Here is a 19,292-nt window from a genome sequence, read left to right as displayed (position 1 = left end):
GCATTTCCTAAATTTATCCAACATAAGATAAAAAAAAAAATTGCAAGGAAGAAAAAAGAAGAAAAACAGAAATCAGACAAAAAATATACAATTCCTTCCGTTTCAAATTAGATGAACTACTTTACTTTTTAGTCTTTTTCAAAATAAATGACACATTTCTAAATTTGGAAATAATTCAACTTTAAACTTTTCATTTTACTCATTTTGCCCTTAATGAGAAACTTTTAGAACCACACAAATGTCATGACCCCGCAAAGTTTTTACCCCTTAAGTTTTTAAAATCACAAATTTTAAAAGTCTTTTTTTTTTCTTAAATTATGTGGCGAGTCAAAATACTTTATCTAAATTGAAACGGAGAGAGTATCCATGTTTAGTCAAAAAGAATATTTCATTACTCTGAATGTTTAAAAAATTAGGAGACAACTATGCCAGCTATACCTCTAGTTATGCCACTCAATGGTTTCATTTCTTATCCATAAAATGAATAAGCCGTTAATATTGACCCCTTTTGTTTCTTATTCACTTTTAAGCTTTTTTATTTATTTTGGTATATAATCATTTTTCAGATTTCTAGCTTAAGGACAACAAACAAATGGAGAGATATCTACATCTACCAGCTTTAACAATAATTGATTTTAAAGAAGGTTTTATCTTAACTTTCACTCGACATAATATGGGCCAAATTATGCTATATGAATGAGGAGGACTTTTAGGTTATTTTCTTTTTGAGAATTAATTACTCTTAATTTAATAGAGTCGATTAAAAATTCTCAATTCTGTCACGCTCCAAAATCGAGGAGCGCGATCGGTGCTCAACTGAGTGAATCTGACCGAACAAGCTTGTTAGATTTTATTCTACCCAAACTCATCCATGAATAGAAATAATACATATTATCATTAATTGGACAAAAATGTGTTCATGTCTACAATACCAATTCATTTCCAATAGTTTCATCATTTTTAAAGTCTCAAATGGACACGTAATACATCCACAACATAACATAGTTTGTCTGTCCCTACCACCAATACGCAACCCACACTATGTCTACGGAGCCTCTATAGATAAAGAAGAGTACAATGATAATGCCGGCAACAAGGCCCCGGCTATACCTCAAACTGAATACACAAAGTACAAAAGATACATGACCTCGGGATGAAATGGGGCTCACCAAGTCAGCTGGGAAGAAAGTGCACTGCTATCACTGATCAATATCTCCTGTTGTGGAACCACCTGCATCCATTGAAAGATGCAGCGCCCCCGGCAAAAGGGACGTTAGTACCGTCGAATAGCACTAGTATGTATAACTAAACATCCTCTCAATAGAATGACAAATAATACAAACAAGATTATCATAATATCAATGAAAGCCTTAATCAACATCAAACCTCAATTTAGGATCAAGACAGTATTCAAATTAATTTTCATATCTCACATTGAGAGATTTTTAGTATCGATATACCATTGTCCACAATACCAGTACCATTATTTACCATACCAATACCACTATTCACAAAACCAGTACCACCATACTCTTAGCACGGAGTCCGATCACGACGCGATCGGCTAGGCTATCTCAGTAGAGACATCAACCATAATTTCTCTCAATATCAATACCACCGTCTTTAATACGGAGTCCGATCACGACCCGATCGACTAGGCTATCCATTAGGGACATCGACCATAATCACAATTTTAATTACAATTTTCAGCACAATCACCACCCTGTGTGCGGCATGGTGTCCGATCACGACCCGACCGGTTAGGTTATCTTATTTGAGACATCAATCTTTTTATATCAATTATCGCCTTTCATATTACTTATGCATCTTTTCATTTCATTGGCACTGATGGCCATAATTATAAGATCATTCTTGGCACGTTGGCCATATTCAGTATTTTATGCTCACCTTAACAATTTCAAATATCATTATCATCATCAGCAACAAATACAACTCAAATCAAGGTGTGTAGTACATATGTGAGCAATTTAGAGTCTAAGGCACATAGAGATATTTCACAGATTTTGGCATAATAGCCTTCATTTGAACTTGACTTAAAGTCGAAACATTATTAATGCACAACCCGTATTTTAACACATCTTCAATTGGTAACATAACATGAATAAAGCATTTATGATGCTTGTTGAATATATATCTTTCAACCCAATCTGACTCGGAATGGCCAGTCTCATAATGAATCACTTGGGACTTACCTAATTTACATGAATATCGTGGGATTCAATTCTAAGATAAGAGTTTAGCCAACATACCTCACTTGAGCTTCCTTATACTTTAAATATTCCGAAATTCTTAGCAACTTCAATCATTTGAGCTCATTTGAGCATTTTATCAAACACTAAGTGTACATTAAGGTTCCAAGGTCCTTTTATGGAGAATTTCATTATCCCACAACCTAATCTTTACCATTTTTAGCTCAACAATCTTCCTACACCCTTTCATAACACATGCATGTAAAATAAACAACTCTCATGCCCAAAAATTATCTTGTTAGCTACCTATTTTCAGAAAATTTCGAAATTAGGGTTTAGGGTGTGAAATCTTACCTCTAGGATGAAGATCTAGTGAGCTTCCCTTCTTAATCTTCCAAAACTTGAGCAAGAATTGAAAAATAATTATTGAAGAACACCTTCTCATTCTAGAGCACTTTCTCTCACTCTTAAATATCAAATTATGTCTCAAAATTGGCCCAAAGTGTGTATTTAACGAAATAGGATCAGGTTTTAAAAACCCAAAAATGGAGCTCCGGAACAAGGTATGCGATCGCATTACCGATATGCGGACCACATATCGGTCGTATAATTGGTTATAAAACAGCCAAAAGAATTGTCTGTGTATGCGGTCACTATGCGGTCCGCATAATTATTATGCGGTTGCATAATGCACCGCATAACTGTTATGCGATCGCATAATGCACCGCATAATCGCATAATTGGTTATAAAACAATCAAAAGAATTGTTTGTGTATGCGGTCAGCATAACTGTTATGCAGTCGCATAATGCACCGCATAACAGTTATGCGGTCGCATAGTCGACCGCATAGTTGCTTCCAACTGACCCAATTAACTGTCTCACTCTGCGGCCATCATGTGGTCTGCAGAGTGGTTCTGCGGTCGCATAATGGACCGCAAAAATGCACTTTTCAGCCAAAAATTTTTCTTTACTTTCCAGTGCATTGTTCAACCCAAAAAGTCCGAGCGAATAATTTCTACAATCCTCAAACACATAAGCCTAGTCTGACACCATGAAATATTATTTTCTTTGCTAATTTTATCGGGCTTAAGTACTTCAAAATTTTTGTTGGTGTTACAAATTCAAAATCCAAATTCAGCGCCACAATTAGTGCTTTTGGACCACAACCTAGTGGATTAGCTAGACCTTGTAATTTGAGCTTTAATGCAGGATGTCAATAATTTAGATTTTAACAACTTCACGATTAGCATTCTTTTCTTTTTAATTTGCTAAATTGGAAAAGGTAAGATTTATTGACGAACCAAAAGAAACAGCTAACCGATGACGAGGGCATAGTAATTTATGTGAAGTTATGTTCGTGTTCTTTTTTGTTTTTCTATTTTTGTCGCATTTTCGAAAAGCGATTTATAAGTCACATTTGCAAAATGTGATTATAGGCCGCAATTAAGACATGCGACTTACAAGTCGCATTCTAACTATGTCGACATTTAAGTTTCATTAAAATACAATTTATAAGTCGCATTCTATCAAAGCTATTCATATATTAGATAAATGTGATTTATAAGTCACATTTTCTTCGCATTTACAGGTCTTACATTCCTCAAGTAATTTTTGATGACTTCAAAGTACGTAAAAATTATCACAACGAATATTCACAAAATTCATGAAAGTGAACTTGAAAGAAAAAAAAAAGAGTTACATTATAAGGTGCCTCATTTTGACTATGTTGTATGGAGATGAGTGTCGGCCCGTTAAGAGCTCACATATCCAAAAGATAAAGGTAGCTGAAATGAGGATGTTGAGATGGATATGCAGGCATACCATGATTGGTAAAATTAGGAATGAAGTTATTCGGGATAAGGTGAGAGTAGCCTTGTGGAGGACAAGATGCGGGAATCCAGACTTAGATGATTCGAACATGTGAAGAGGAGGGACATAGTGTTTACCCTTAAAATGGATAACAATTGAATTTATACGTGTTTTTAAGAATATGTGGATAGTTTTAACACAAGTAATCAAGAACATTAGATAAATGAGCTAAGTTATTATGAATAATCAAACCAGTCGAAATGGTATGGCCTACCTTGAACCTGGATTGAGCAATAGTTTTTGCCCTCGGTTGAGTCTTGGGCTCAAGGTCAATTAAGAACAAAGAAAAAAAATAAAGTAGAGATTTTTAATAGCTGAAGAGAAGAGAAGTAAGTTTTTATTGCCTTGATAAGCATGCCACAATGTATATCTTGAATAAAAAAAAACTACCTCTTTATATAGTAGGAGAGTTTAATCCCTAATACAATTCTAAAAAAGGTAAAAATCCTTTTTCTCGTCAATTACTAATCCACGGTCAATGTTGGCCAAGATCTGCTCCATGATACCCAATGAAGTGCGGATATCGCGACCCTCTGTTAGTCGTGTGCAACCGTTGTCGTGTTTTCCGAGGTATCGGAGCTCATTCCGGGTTCAGGGAAGCATTGTCTTATCGGGCACTCCGTTCGGACCTTAGTATGAGAGGTCTCCAGCTCCAAATCCGATCCTATGTAGCTACATCCTGGCTTCGTTTGACCCACCGAGAAATCGGGGTATATGTTACCCCCAGTCTCACTCGTATACAGATAGTCCCATCGTTTCCCTGAGAATAGGTTTCCCGAAATAGTGGGAGACGATAGATTAACCTCGGTTCCTTCCTTCACACGTCACAACCGAGATGACAGATAAGCCGAAACGTCCCATTAGTCGCGTTGTTCTGACTTCAAACACGTGTCGTCTATCGTCTGGCTCTCTTCGAATGTGAAACGTCGCGTATTTCCCCTATAAAATCTACCCTTTGTACCTTTTCTACTTTCCGATCCAAGCTTCCACCTTGAATTTTCGAGCGACTACCAACTCTTTCAAATCTTCATATATTCATTTTTTATCTTCAAATCTTCATAATTGTTCTTAGGTTCCTACCCACATCTTCATCCTACCTTCAAATTTTCATACTCTTTTCTTCAACCTTCATACTTGTTCCTTCAAACCTTTATATGTTTTCTCTAAATTTTCAAATTTTCTGAGAAAGTAATGGCTAGAACTCCCAAATCAATTCCTCAGCAGGCTGCCTCTTCATCTTCCCACCCGGCCATAGATGTCGAGGTGGCTATTTTCGAGGTGGTTACCCCCGAGGCAGCCTCCGAGCCACCCATGAAAAGATTTATATTCAGGGGTTGTTCAATCGCAGACGACTTCAAAGTCGAGAAGGCCTGTCCAAACAGGACCGGAGTGAAGGAGCATAGAGATACACATACTCCATCACCGAGGATACCTTTCCCAAAGTCCGAGAGGACTGTAAATGGGAAGGCAAAGACGTAGTTATCCCCGGGCTTGAGGACAATATTACCACTCATGTGGATGGGTATTTAAGTGTCTACACTTACCCCTTCACGCTGGGTCCGATAGACTGTCACGCCCCAAACCTGAAGGGGCGTGGCCGGCACCCGGTACCATACTCGGCCCGAGCGTACCACTCTGTAACTGTGAACTCTAGAGGAATAATCCTCAACTTAGGCCGATGAGGCCATATTCTGAATCATCTGAAAATATCATTTGTCTCATCTAAAGGGTAAACATACCCAAAAACTCATATAGTATTATACAAACTATAGGACTTGTCTACAAGCCTCTAGAGATAGTTGAACTGTATCATGGTCGGGACAGGGCCTCGACCTACCCATCAAACCTGTATATATATAAAACGGACTCCAAGGTCTAGACCTAGTAACTCCGGGGAAGTGGAGCTTACCAACCAACCTGATATTTGGCTCTGTCTACTGGGAAGGTCTATCCAGCTGTCTATCAGGACCTGCAGGCATGAAATGCAGCGCCCCCAGCAAAGGGACGTCAGTACAAATAATGTACTAAGTATGTAAGGCAACATAACAACTGAAAGCTGAAACTGAACTGATGATATAATAACAGAATATAACTGGGAGTCAAAAATAATCTAAAGATATGCTTACCTGTTGATACGGACTCAACTCTCCATATAGTATGTAAAATAGTTGTCCGGCCCTATAAGGCTCGGTATGTGTAACTGTCCTGCCATAGTAGGCTCGCTCGTAGGCACTCAGCCATACTAGGCGCTGTATCTCGTCCATTCTGGGCTTGCTCATAGGCGCTCAGCCACAGTAGGCTCGGTATATAACTTACCATCTGATCAGAGGTTGCCCAATAGGGGCCTGCCCACCGATTATAGCTCGATGGTGGTAAAAATTACTGTAACACTGTATATATATACTCTCTGCTCTCTTAGCTGAAATAAGACAATATTAAACTGAATATGAAGTCCCAATAAGGGAGAATACTGTAACTTCTGAGACTAGGATAATGTGAATAAATTCAAGAATACGAACTTCTCTTTATGCCTCGTTATCAAACTCATATAGTTACGAGATCATGCCAAAATGAAGAAAGGTTTAGCCTTAACATACCTTATCACAATCTTTCCAATCACCAACTTGATCTCTCCTCTTCTCACCTTAATCTACAACAACGATAATAATACTATCATTAAGTTACGAAAGGTACAACTAACGCACAACGAACGACAAGCTTATTTTGTATTAAAACGGACAGCATCTCCCCTATAATCCTTACTTCCTCCAAATTCAAGATAACACCACAACACCAAAAACAACAATAACAACATATATACATTAGTTTCCAACCTTATGCACACCACACAATACTACAAAATAGCCCAACACACCCCAATCTCTTCATACACAAAACGACCACCGTAGTAGTGTCAACAACCCGAAATTGTTACGATGAACAACAAGCCCAACATCCTGCATTTATGTGGTGTTTCTCCACACCCTTCCTCCTCCAAAACTCCACAAAACAGTAGTAAAACACGCTTCCCAGCAGCACCACAAAATAGTCCATAAAACAGTCCACAAAACAGTCCGCTACAAGTGAATAACTCAAACTCACGGCTTCCGATCACCGTCCCGTGAGTTCTTACAAATATAGAACGACTTACTATGCATATACAGCAGAAAAAATGGATGAAAGAGAGCAGTAAACTTACCTTATTTGTTGGATAACTCAGCTCCTATCTTGGTTCTTCAAACTCTAGGCTTTACCTCCAATTAGAACTTGAAAGGGAGAGAAAATCAATTGGGGTTTGGGGGAAATTTTTGGGAGGAGTTTTGCAGAGATTAAGTCTGGTTATTTTTCCCTATTATCAGCCTAATATATGAAGGGGATAGGCTTTTAAAAAGGCCTCTTTGAACGACCCGAATTGGCCCATTTATGGACGACCCGAACAGGCCCAGTTTTTGGATTTTCGTTTAAGCAAGTAGGTGATAGTCTGCGCAGTCTCTTAAAAACTCCCATATCTCTCTACTCCGATGTCGTATTGACAAACGGTTTTATGCGTTGGAAAATAGACTCATAGATCTTTAATTTTATTGGTTGAACACCCAATAACTCTATGTATATTGGGAGAAAATGTCAGTTACATTGGACCCAAAGTTTCAGTAAAATGTATGAACATAACTTGTGATGACTTTCATCGACTTTTGTTCCACCACTCGCTTGACTTCAAAATATAACACACGACTATCATACGACTAAAATAACTCATAACTCATAACATAACCTCCTTATCATGTTAAACACCCTGGTCTCACTCCAAAAGTACATGCTATAATATTCCCCATTTTGTCGATTTTCGACGAAACATTATTTTTTTCAATTCCTTTAGCTTTTGAATCTTCCAACCATCTTTGTACTTGTTGTTCATGATCTTTAATATTTGTAACCTCCGAGGTAATATGATTAACTTACTTTGTAAACTTTTCAAATATGATTTCATTTCTGAGCTTACATCAATTGACTTATGACGTACTCGTACGTACGAAAACATGGGTTGTAACATCATATCCCCCTTTGGAACATTCGTCCTCGAATGTTGACTGGTGCACATATCAGTCTCATAACCTATAGCTCTCATAAATACTTTATTGCTGGCCTTTCCATCTAGGCAATTGTTCTATGAATAAATCCATAGGCCCGGGCATTCCCCCCTTTAGACCTCTTTCTGACACCACGACTTATGGTCTGAATCCTTCCAACCTCGTAATTATTGCAACCTTCTGTCATGCATCCTGTACGACTTTGTCCTTGTATGTGTGCCTATGCGACTCTTCTGTTCCTTTTCCTCCAACCTTTAGCCAATCTCTAGGCCTCACTTTGGGAACATATATAGAACTATGACAAGTTGTTCCTCCTGGTGTATATAGGTGTAGTGAAGTTCTTCACTTGGTAATTTGTCAAACTTACGACTGTTGCGATATCTTGTTTCGTAGCCTTGTAAATATATCCTTATGGATTTACTACATCTAGGTAGGTCATACTAAACTATCACACTTGCTTCAGTTTATTATTGTCGAGGTTTGCTACCCAACTCCATGTTACCTCTCGCTTCTTATCCTATATGTATAAATCTAAGTCCTTTAGTTCTTCCTCATTACTGTTCATCTTAAAAATGAAGGCCTGATATCATCTCATACTTTGGAACTTTTATCTGCCTATTGTTGATTCACCTTAATGTGGATCTATAATCTACCATTGATAACTTGAAACCTCTTACGTAATACATTGTCCTTAGGGATCACGTCTCATCAGGAAATATCTTAAGTTATTTTCTTGATCCATCTAGGAATGATACTATACTTCAATAACTGTATTTCATCGCATCCCAACGTGATTCCTCTTATGAGGGGTATACTAAGCTCATGCAATTCATGAGATCCCTTCTCTTTGAATCATTAACCAATCAATGGCCGTAACGTTATCCTCTTATATATCACAATTACACCATTTTTCTACTACGAGGGCAACATTTTATCTCTTTAAATTACTCATAGTCTTAGACTCTTCTGAGTTCATTCAGGCTGTACTGAATTTTCTTTTTATAACTTATGGAAACCATCAGCTCTCTTATTTTTATGGGCTTAATTTTGAGGCGTTACCTATTCTCGTCACCTTCTCAATAATCTTGTTGCTCTACCATACTTTAGCTTGCGACCTACATATATCTATTTATAGTACTCATAACCTTCCATTAACTTTCTAGCACCATACATTTCCTTATGTTATTTAGGAACTTCAAGCGGGACATCACATTATCTCTAACTCTTCTTTACTCTCTTAACTAGACCTCTTGGTACTTGGAAATTATACGCTAGAAGATATGTCCCTGACAACACCACTATCATTTGTGGGTACTAAATCATGGCGCTTCTAGCCCGCTATCTGATGTATGGACTATTCACAACCTTCTACATTTGAGTATTTCGTACCTTCTTAACCTTTACCTTACTTAGCTTTTAATCTCGCATTGTATCTTCTGTCTCTTTCATAAACTCCCTTCCACATAAGTAGAATTCACTTCCACCTCTTGAAGCTCTACTATAAACTTGCACCTCTAGTGCGTACACAATCCGGTGGGAGCTTCATACTTACTCCTTATGAGACTGGTACTTTTTTTTTTCTAGCCTTATTGTAGAGCCGTTATAGAATATGGCTGTTGTACTATCTTTCTTGTACCTCTAATGTTAAGAGTGATTTTACAATGTTCAGACTCCTAATTCACTTACCTGATGTAACTCGTTAGTTTCCTCTTCTCTCCCAGCCTTTAAGTAGGCTTAAGTTATCTTTCGATCTGCTGCTCAGGGAATTATTACTTTCTCCTTTGGTGGACACCATGGAACATCCATAATATAATCTTCTAACAATTCAAGCCTTTGTCTGTGAGGTGGACTCAATTCTTTTTGTTTTAACTTTATACCGGCGTCTCTTATAGCTGTAGTAATGTCAACATATATGCTGCATGGATAATACTCTGAAATGTTAAGTGTGGTCATAACATAACTAACTCTGGTTCATTGATTTAATAATTCCTTTCATGCCTTCTCAGTTTTTTTTTTGTTTTTTTGTTTTTATTTTAAAAGTGCACAATTACTTTTCCTGGTCGTTCTGCCACTTATTGCATGAATACTTGGCTTATCCTAGTGCCAACACCTATTGGAATTTCGTGCAACTCATATGATCTCAAATATTTCTTTTGATTTTTACTTCCCGTTCATTAGCCACGATAGGTGACACTTTCTTATGGAGTGTATACAATATTGTAGTGAGACTGTTGTTACAAGATCATTTCTTCTTTAGGTCACTGTGCTTATGTTGAAGTCTTCTTCCTTATTTTATCAGCTAGTCTTTCATTGTAGCACTTAGGGAAGACCCTCTGACTCTTATAGAGTTGGGAGCTTTTTACATCGTATACCCGACGAAAGATTTGATGTACTGACTCGCCAATAATTATCCTTAGTTACTTATCTCTGCGCCCTTATGCTCATACGGTTACTTCTGCACTCGAATTTTTATTATCTCATCAGTGGCACTCTCTCTCTTTTATTTCCATAACACTTATATGGTACCTTTTACTGCCCAACTCCTATCAGAATATTCCTCAAGGATTACGATGTCGTATCTACGAGACCGAATTTCCTATGCTGGGTTTCACTTCATTTATCTTTCATGGTCTACTGATTTATCTGAGACATCTTGTCTAGCCATGACTAGGCTCTTCCTGCATTCCTGAATGAACTACTAACTACTTGTCAGTCCATGCTCATATGTACATTCTGGGTAACCTCTCTTGGATTATGTCTTCTGTCTTAACTTAACTTTTGCATTGTCTCCTAATGTATCAAGTGTTCATTCACACTTATTTATCAATAACATCTGGTATGGGAACCCTTGCTGCCTCTCCCCGACGTCGTGCTTGCATAATGTTCTGGACTCGTATCATGTCTGTAGGATCTGAATAAATGCAATATCATTCCTTTTACCATTTACTGCATTCTTCTTTTACTATTCCATAGTTACCTGAAGCACTTAACTCTGACTTAATACCATATTACACCATCTTCCCCCATTTAGGGGAGTATTAACATGTAATGCTATGAAGACTTACTTATAAATATTTTACCTCTTCATCTTCGACGTCTTTTTACGTCTTTATTGACTCTTACTTGCCTTGCAGTAACCCTTATGTATCAAGGATAATTGAATATCTTACACACGACGGTATCGGATACCTAGTGTAACTGGAACACTTAGTCCCTTAAGATTAACTTTGCTCAAAGTTCTTGCTTTAGGGAAGTGTCTTCTTGAGTGACCTTTAAAGATTATTCTTCTGTTGTTGATTGTATTATTGTTGGAATGCGATATTGGAAATTCTCTTGATGTCAACTATCATCACCTCATTTGATCCCTAATTGATGTTCAGTTTATCTTATTCACTAGCCCATGCTAATTTCTATTACTCTGGGGGTCTAAATTGTTTTGTCTTTGTAATCACGTTGGACGCACCAACTCATTTCTCGAAATGAGAATATGACTTTTGGCCTATACTCTTTTATTGTCTCAAGACCTGTCACCTCTTTTTTTTTTCCACTTGACTATAGACTCTGTCATCATATCATATTTTGATTTACCTTTATCACCCATTTATCACATCTTACTCATAATACTTCATTTCTGTCTTCTTATTCTCCTGCTAATACTTCTGTTTATCGCATTATTCTAAAAACTTCAACAAAATATTATTTCACTTTTAGCTCCCCTGGCTCAATCCACCATTTCAGATTACTCTAAACCAAGCTGGATCTTGATATCCCATCCTTCTCTTAAACTATATATGTTAGCTCCCACAGGGCATAACTTAGATGGGTGTGGCCAATTGTACATACCTCTATTTCTGTTGAAGGTAACTTAGAATCCTTTTATTTCTCTGCCTTATGTGGAAATTCGGACAGTCTTCATTAACTAAGTACCTCGTACCCTTCTTCACCTTGCTTCTGTTACATGTTGAAACTTATACTTTTACCTTCTGATACTCCCATGGCCTGCTATTCACGGGGTATGTTAGATATTCCCGTCTTAGGGTAAATGGGAAATTCGCACATATGGTAAGCACAATCTAATAAGGTCTCAAACAGGGCCACGTAGTCAAGAATTCTCTCTCTACTAATGCTTTTACCTACTATTGTATTATACCTTTAGCTAGCTATAATTTTTCTAATTGAAAGCATCGCTATATCATTGGCAAACATAAGCTTTGACTCGAACTCTTATGACTCAGCTCTATAACACGATTTGGATTTGAATGAAGGGCAACAAACTCCTAAATGCCTTGTAGCCTCCTGCTTATAAGTGTGGTGCACCACACACCCATAAACAAGACTCTACTAGACACGGCTTATAGACTCCCTAGGATAGAACTGCTATGATACCAAGTTTGTCACGCCCCAAACCTGAAGGGGCGTGGCCGGCACCCGGTACCATACTCGGCCCAAGCGTACCACTCTATAACTGTGAACTCTAGAGGAATAATCCTCAACTTAGGCCGATGAGGCCATATTCTGAATCATCTGAAAATATCATTTGTCTCATCTAAAGGGTAAACATACCCAAAAACTCATATAGTATTATACAAACTATACAGGACTTCTCTACAAGCCTCTAGAGATAGTTGAACTATATCATGGTCGGGACAGGGCCTCGACCTACCCATCAAACCTGTATATATATAAAACGGACTCCAAGGTCTAGACCTAGTAACTCCGGGGAAGTGGAGCTTACCAACCAAGCTGATATTTGGCTCTGTCTACTGGGAAGGTCTATCCAGCTGTCTATCAGGACCTGCAGGCATGAAATGCAGCGTCCCCAGCAAAGGGACGTCAGTACAAATAATGTACTGAGTATGTAAGGCAACATAACAACTGAAAGCTGAAACTGAACTGATGATATAATAACAGAATATAACTGGGAGTCAAAAATAATCTGAAGATATGCTTACCTGTTGATACGGACTCAACTCTCCATATAGTATGTAAAATAGTTGTCCGGCCCTATAAGGCTCGGTATGTGTAACTGTCCTGCCATAGTAGGCTCGCTCGTAGGCACTCAGCCATACTAGGCTTTGTATCTCGTCCATTCTGGGCTCGCTCATAGGCGCTCGGTCACAGTAGGCTCGGTATATAACTTACCATCTGATCAGAGGTTGCCCAATAGGGGCCTGCCCACCGATTATAGCTCGATGGTGGTAAAAATTACAGTAACACTGTATATATATACTCTCTGCTCTCTTAGCTGAAATAAGACAATATTAAACTGAATATGAAGTCCCAATAAGGGAGAATACTGTAACTTCTGAGACTAGGATAATGTGAATAAATTCAAGAATACGAACTTCTCTTTATGCCTCGTTATCAAACTCATATAGTTACGAGATCATGCCAAAATGAAGAAAGGTTTAGCCTTAACATACCTTATCACAATCTTTACAATCACCAACTTGATCTCTCCTATTCTCACCTTAATCTACAACAACGATAATAATACTATCATTAAGTTACGAAAGGTACAACTAACGCACAACGAACGACAAGCTTATTTTGTATTAAAACGGACAACATCTCCCCTATAATCCTTACTTCCTCCAAATTCAAGATAACACCACAACACCAAAAACCACAATAATAACATATATACATTAGTTTCCAACCTTATGCACACCACACAATATTACAAAATAGCCCAACACACCCCAATCTCTTCATACACAAAACGACCACCGTAGTAGTGTCAACAACCCGAAATTGTTACGATGAACAACCAGCCCAACATCCTGCATTTATGTGGTGTTTCTCCACACCCTTCCTCCTCCAAAACTCCACAAAATAGTAGTAAAACACGCTTCCCAGCAGCACCACAAAACAGTCCATAAAACAGTCCACAAAACAGTCCGCTACAAGTGAATAACTCAAACTCACGGCTTCCGATCACCGTCCCGTGAGTTCTTACAAATATAGAACGACTTACTATGCATATACAGCAGAAAAAATGGATGAAAGAGAGCAGTAAACTTACCTTATTTGTTGGATAACTCAGCTCCTATCTTGGTTCTTCAAACTCTAGGCTTTACCTCCAATTAGAACTTGAAAGGGAGAGAAAATCAATTGGGGTTTGTGGAAAATTTTTGGGAGGATTTTTGCAGTGATTAAGTCTGGTTATTTTTCCCTATTATCAGCCTAATATATGAAGGGGATAGGCTTTTAAAAAGGCCTCTTTGAACGACCCGAATTGGCCCATTTATGGACGACCCGAACAGGCCCAGTTTTTGGATTTTCGTTTAAGCAAGTAGGTGACAGTCTGCGCAGTCTCGGAAAAACTCCCATATCTCTCTACTCCGATGTCGTATTGACAAACGGTTTTATGAGTTGGAAAATAGACTCATAGATCTTTAATTTTATTGGTTGAACACCCAATAACTCTATGTATATCGGGAGAAAATGTCAGTTACATTGGACCCAAAGTTTCAGTAAAACGTATGAACGTAACTTGTGATGACTTTCATCGACTTTTGTTCCACCACTCGCTTGACTTCAAAATATAACACATGACTATCATACGACTAAAATAACTCATAACATAACCTCCTTATCATGTTAAACACCCTGGTCTCACTCCAAAAGTACATGCTATAATATTCCTCATTTTGTCAATTTTCGACGAAACATTATTTTTTTCAATTCCTTTAACTTTTGAATCTTCCAACCATCTTTGTACTTGTTGTTCATGATCTTTAATATTTGTAACCTCCGAGGTAATATGATTAACTTACTTTGTAAACTTTTCAAATATGATTTCATTTCTGAGCTTACATCAATTGACTTACAACGTACTCGTACGTACGAAAACATGGGTTGTAACATAGACCCAATAGTTTTAGCCTTCTCCAAGAGATATGAGGTGTGCCTCTGGCAAATCCACCCGCCTCTTTAGAGGATCGCGATCCTCCTACGTCATTTTGTGAACAACACTGAGTGCCCTCGGTTCACCCTCGACCATCTACTCTGTCTGTACAGTCCTCAGAATTCTTAGAGGGACTAATTAAGCTTACTCGCCGAGCTAGAAAGGCCCCCTTTTCGAGCATTGACGAGGATCGAGATTGAGGTGGCAGGGGTGTTTTGTTCAAGTGAAAATCGAAGATTTAATCCCTCCCGAATTCCTACTATTTCCCGAGAAGTGGAATGCATCTCGCAAGTGTAGCCTTCTCTTAAATGTCAAGTTCCTTTTGTTTCTTTTCTCACTATAAGTATTTGTGGTCGTGCAACTGTTGCTGGTTTCCAATGCGGTTCTCTGGACAAAGGAGTGGATCGAAGGCATCTTCCAGTAGATGTTGTATTTTGAGTGCTGGTGACGCAAGCTTTCAAAAGGCCGGTGGGAGGCCCGTTCTCACGGTAAGGTTCTCTTTTGAATAGTTATTACTATGCCCAACATACATAACAATGACCTTTCCTCTTTTCTTCGCAGGTTTGTCTAAGACCATTAAACTTAGGCTGCTGGAAGGGAACAAGGATGTGTCCTTGTCCGTTGATCCCTCTGTTTCACGAAAGCCTTGGGTTATTGCGGAGGAGAATAAGAGAAAAAGGAAATCCTCGGGCTCAAAGTGTCCCGAGGTGAATATAAAAAAGAGGACATCCACACGGGCCCACAAGTCCAAGAAGAATTTCGAGTCCTGGGCACCAGACTCTGACTTGCTTTACCGGCTCAGGGACGAGCCTGAAGAAGACGATATTTTTGTCTCTCACAGATCGACCCATGCCGAGGAGCAGGTGGCAGTCGAGGAAAAAGGCCATGAAACCGATGTCCTCCCGACTCGGGAAGCCAGGATGCAAATGGAGGCTGAGACCTTCAAGAAGTTATTTCAATTCTAAAAGAGGCGACTAGTGTAATAGACATCGTCGAGACGCCCTCATACACCGAGTCCATGCTTGAGGAGGCCCGAGCAAGAAAGGAAAAGTCAAGTGAAGGAGTTCACGACACAGACGACCCTCTTCACTCCTTCTTCGATATCGTTGACATGTCCACTTTGAAAGATGTTTTCGGGTTGGGGGGACCTGGAGGTCCCGAAGAAGGATGTGCCTTCGGAAGCTGGCGGGCCGAGTTCGAGCCCAAACTGGTGAAACAGTTTCCTGCTCTGAGTGTGGACCCCGGCCACAAGAGAAAAATCATTCTTATGGTCCTGGAGGATGCTCAAGTTTTATATGCTCCCATAGGCATAACCATCTACCTCCAATGCTTGGTGACCAAGGAGGACCAGGCAAAGATGAACGAGGTGGGCGCGTCGTGTGTCTTCAACGAGGCACAGCAGGCGCTGAACCAGGTAAGGCATCAATATTCCCTCTTGAATTTAACTTAGGTTTTGATATCTCTCACTATCTTTGTTGTTTCACATGCCTCAATGTTTCACCATGAGAGCTTCCTCCGGTACCGCTTCGAAATCAGCCAACTCGAGTTCGAGCTTAAGGAGCAGGCCCGGAAAAAGGACATGTTCAAGCTACTCAGTAAGCAACAAGACAGGGCTATCAAGAACCTTTGGGCCGATCTGGACAGGGCTCATAAGGAAACTTCGATGCTGAGTTGCGAACATGTCGACCCGGTTGAAAAGGTAAATATCTTTGAAGCTAAAACGAGGAGCTAGTCATTGTGACTAACAACACAACCTTGCAAGTCAATCTGAAGATCGACCAACTCCGAGCCGAGATGAACGAGGTCCAAGCCATAGCTGATGGGTGGAAAAGCAAAATGGACCTGCTAGCTTCGGAGAAGGAAATCGCCAAGGCGAAGCTGGCGGTGTAGGTCTAACTCCGGGTGGCAAAGGAGAAAGCTAAAAAGTGGTCATAGCTGAATGACAATCTCCGAGCATAGCTGAGCTTCACTGTCACATAGCGGGAGGCCCTAGGTAGACAATACGAGCAATGAAGTCTAAGTTAGATACAACCTCCGTTGATGCCGAAGAAATGGTGGCCAATACAAGGCCGATGTGGAGGTAGCCCAGGCTCGCTTGAAGGAAAAGGCCAAATATATGAAGTGGCTATCCCGAAGAGAGACCCTCGAGGAGATCCACGCCCGAGGTTTTGACCTATTTGCTGAAATCGATGAAGCCAAAACATTTGAGGCCGAGGTGAAGAAGCTTTTTGAGACTGAAGGTGCCGAAGTCTTTGCAGGTTCCGAGGGCTCAGAGACTTCCGACGGCTCTCGCGACTAGTCGGGCCCTGGTGAAGATTAGGCATAGATGCCTTAGTAGTATTTTAGTTTTTGTCTTATGTATATTTGTTGTTTATTTGAGGCCGTTTTTATTGGGCCTTTGCAAGTATATTCCAGAATATACATAAAATTTTCTCTTCCTCGGAATTTTGAGTCTTTAATTTTTCAGCATCTTTTCATAATTTCTATCATTGCAATATTTCTAATGTCTTAGCATAAAATCAGATGCAGTTATAGGGCTTTCATGTTTTAGAGGTTCGAACAGAGCCTAACTTCGATACAACTTTGTTTGCTCGAGGCTTTGAAAATATGGTGCGACCGGAAGTTCTTTCAACATGCTTAAGTGATTTTAGACTATGCTTTTGACGAGGGTAACCTTTTAGCAGGTTTCAAATTTTTATAAATGTATTACTTTCTGATTACGAGCTTCGGACGTCTCTAAGCTATTTTTAGGGCGGTCGTAGACTTTTTTATTTAGGCACCGCCTAATAGGTTTGGTAACTCTGGGATTTAGTAGCCCGAGTTGTCCGAACTTTTTTCGGATGACATCCCCGAGTGGGGGCAGCCCTTGGGCTCGATAGTCCCCGAATAGGGGGTATCCCGTGGGCTCTTAGGATCCGAAATTTAAGAGGCAAGAAAATGTGTTATATCAAGGCCAAACTTTCTTTCATTTATGTATGTAAAGTGCATGATCGAAAACGTGTAAAAGATTGTGTCATGGCTAAAGTGGACTATGTGGGAACAATTCACATGACCATTTGGCCCTTACAATGAATCCTAACCACCGAGCCTTGGCTTCTAGCATACAAGATTTTCTTTTTTCCTTGCTAAATTTTCCCTTGCTGAAAATCTTAATCTGAGCGTAATGGCCCCCAGTATTCGAGGTCGAACTTGAGAGGGCTTGGATACTATTGATGCTAAATGAACGCCCATGGATTCTGGTTTGAGACCGGCCTTCGAATCTAAGTTAGCATATTTTACTATTGCCTCATCAAAAACCTTGCCAAAAAATCCATTTTGGGATAAAAACTAGTTCAAGAGAAAAAGAGTGCAACGCGTACTTTCAGACCTAATAGCCACATCCATCTTTGGTCGTTTCCTGCAAGTGTTAGTCCGATTCATAATATGATTAAAGAATATTTAAGATCATAACTTGCAGTAGTACCGCTTTAAGTGCGTTACATTTCGGTTATTCGATAGTTGCATACTATTTCCCGCTTCGAGTTTGTATGAGCCTTTACCGGTAATTTCGATGACTCGGTATGGTCCTTCCCAATTCGGTCCCAGCTTCCCCTCGTTCGGGTTCCGGGTTTGTAATATTACTTTCCTCAACACCAAGTCCCCGAGAAGTTGGCTCTTCAGTTGTAGTATCTTTCTATCTGCTGATTCAAGAGGTTGACTCTTCGGTTGCATATTGGAATTTGAGGCTCAGTTATCCCACTTCGACTGGTATGAGGGATTTGGCACTGTAGACCAATGATAATGGGGCGGCCCCGGTACTAGACTTCGAGGTCGTACGGTATGTCCACAGGACTTCAGGGAAGATTTCCTTCCATTTCCCTTTGGCATTGGTCAACCTCTTTTTCAGGTTTTGGAGTATGGTTTTGTTCGTAGATTCTTCCTATCCATTTCCACTTGGGTGTTAAGGTGTTGATATTATCTTCTTAATCGTGTGTTCTTCGAAGAACTTATTTACCTTGCTGCCGATGAATTGTTTCCTATTGTCGCAAATGATTTCGGACGGTATGCCGAATCGTCATATTATATGGTCCCAGATGAAATCAATGACTTCTTTTTCCCGGACTTCTCGAACGCTTGAGCTTAAACCCATTTAGAAAAATAATCTGTCATGAATAATATGAACTGAGCCTTTATCAGGTTCCCACGGCAGGGGACCGACGATGTTCATTCCCCAT

The sequence above is a fragment of the Nicotiana tomentosiformis genome, chromosome 10 (assembly GCF_000390325.3).
Source record: "Nicotiana tomentosiformis chromosome 10, ASM39032v3, whole genome shotgun sequence".
NCBI lineage: Eukaryota > Viridiplantae > Streptophyta > Magnoliopsida > Solanales > Solanaceae > Nicotiana > Nicotiana tomentosiformis.
This window is presented reverse-complemented; position numbering follows the sequence as displayed.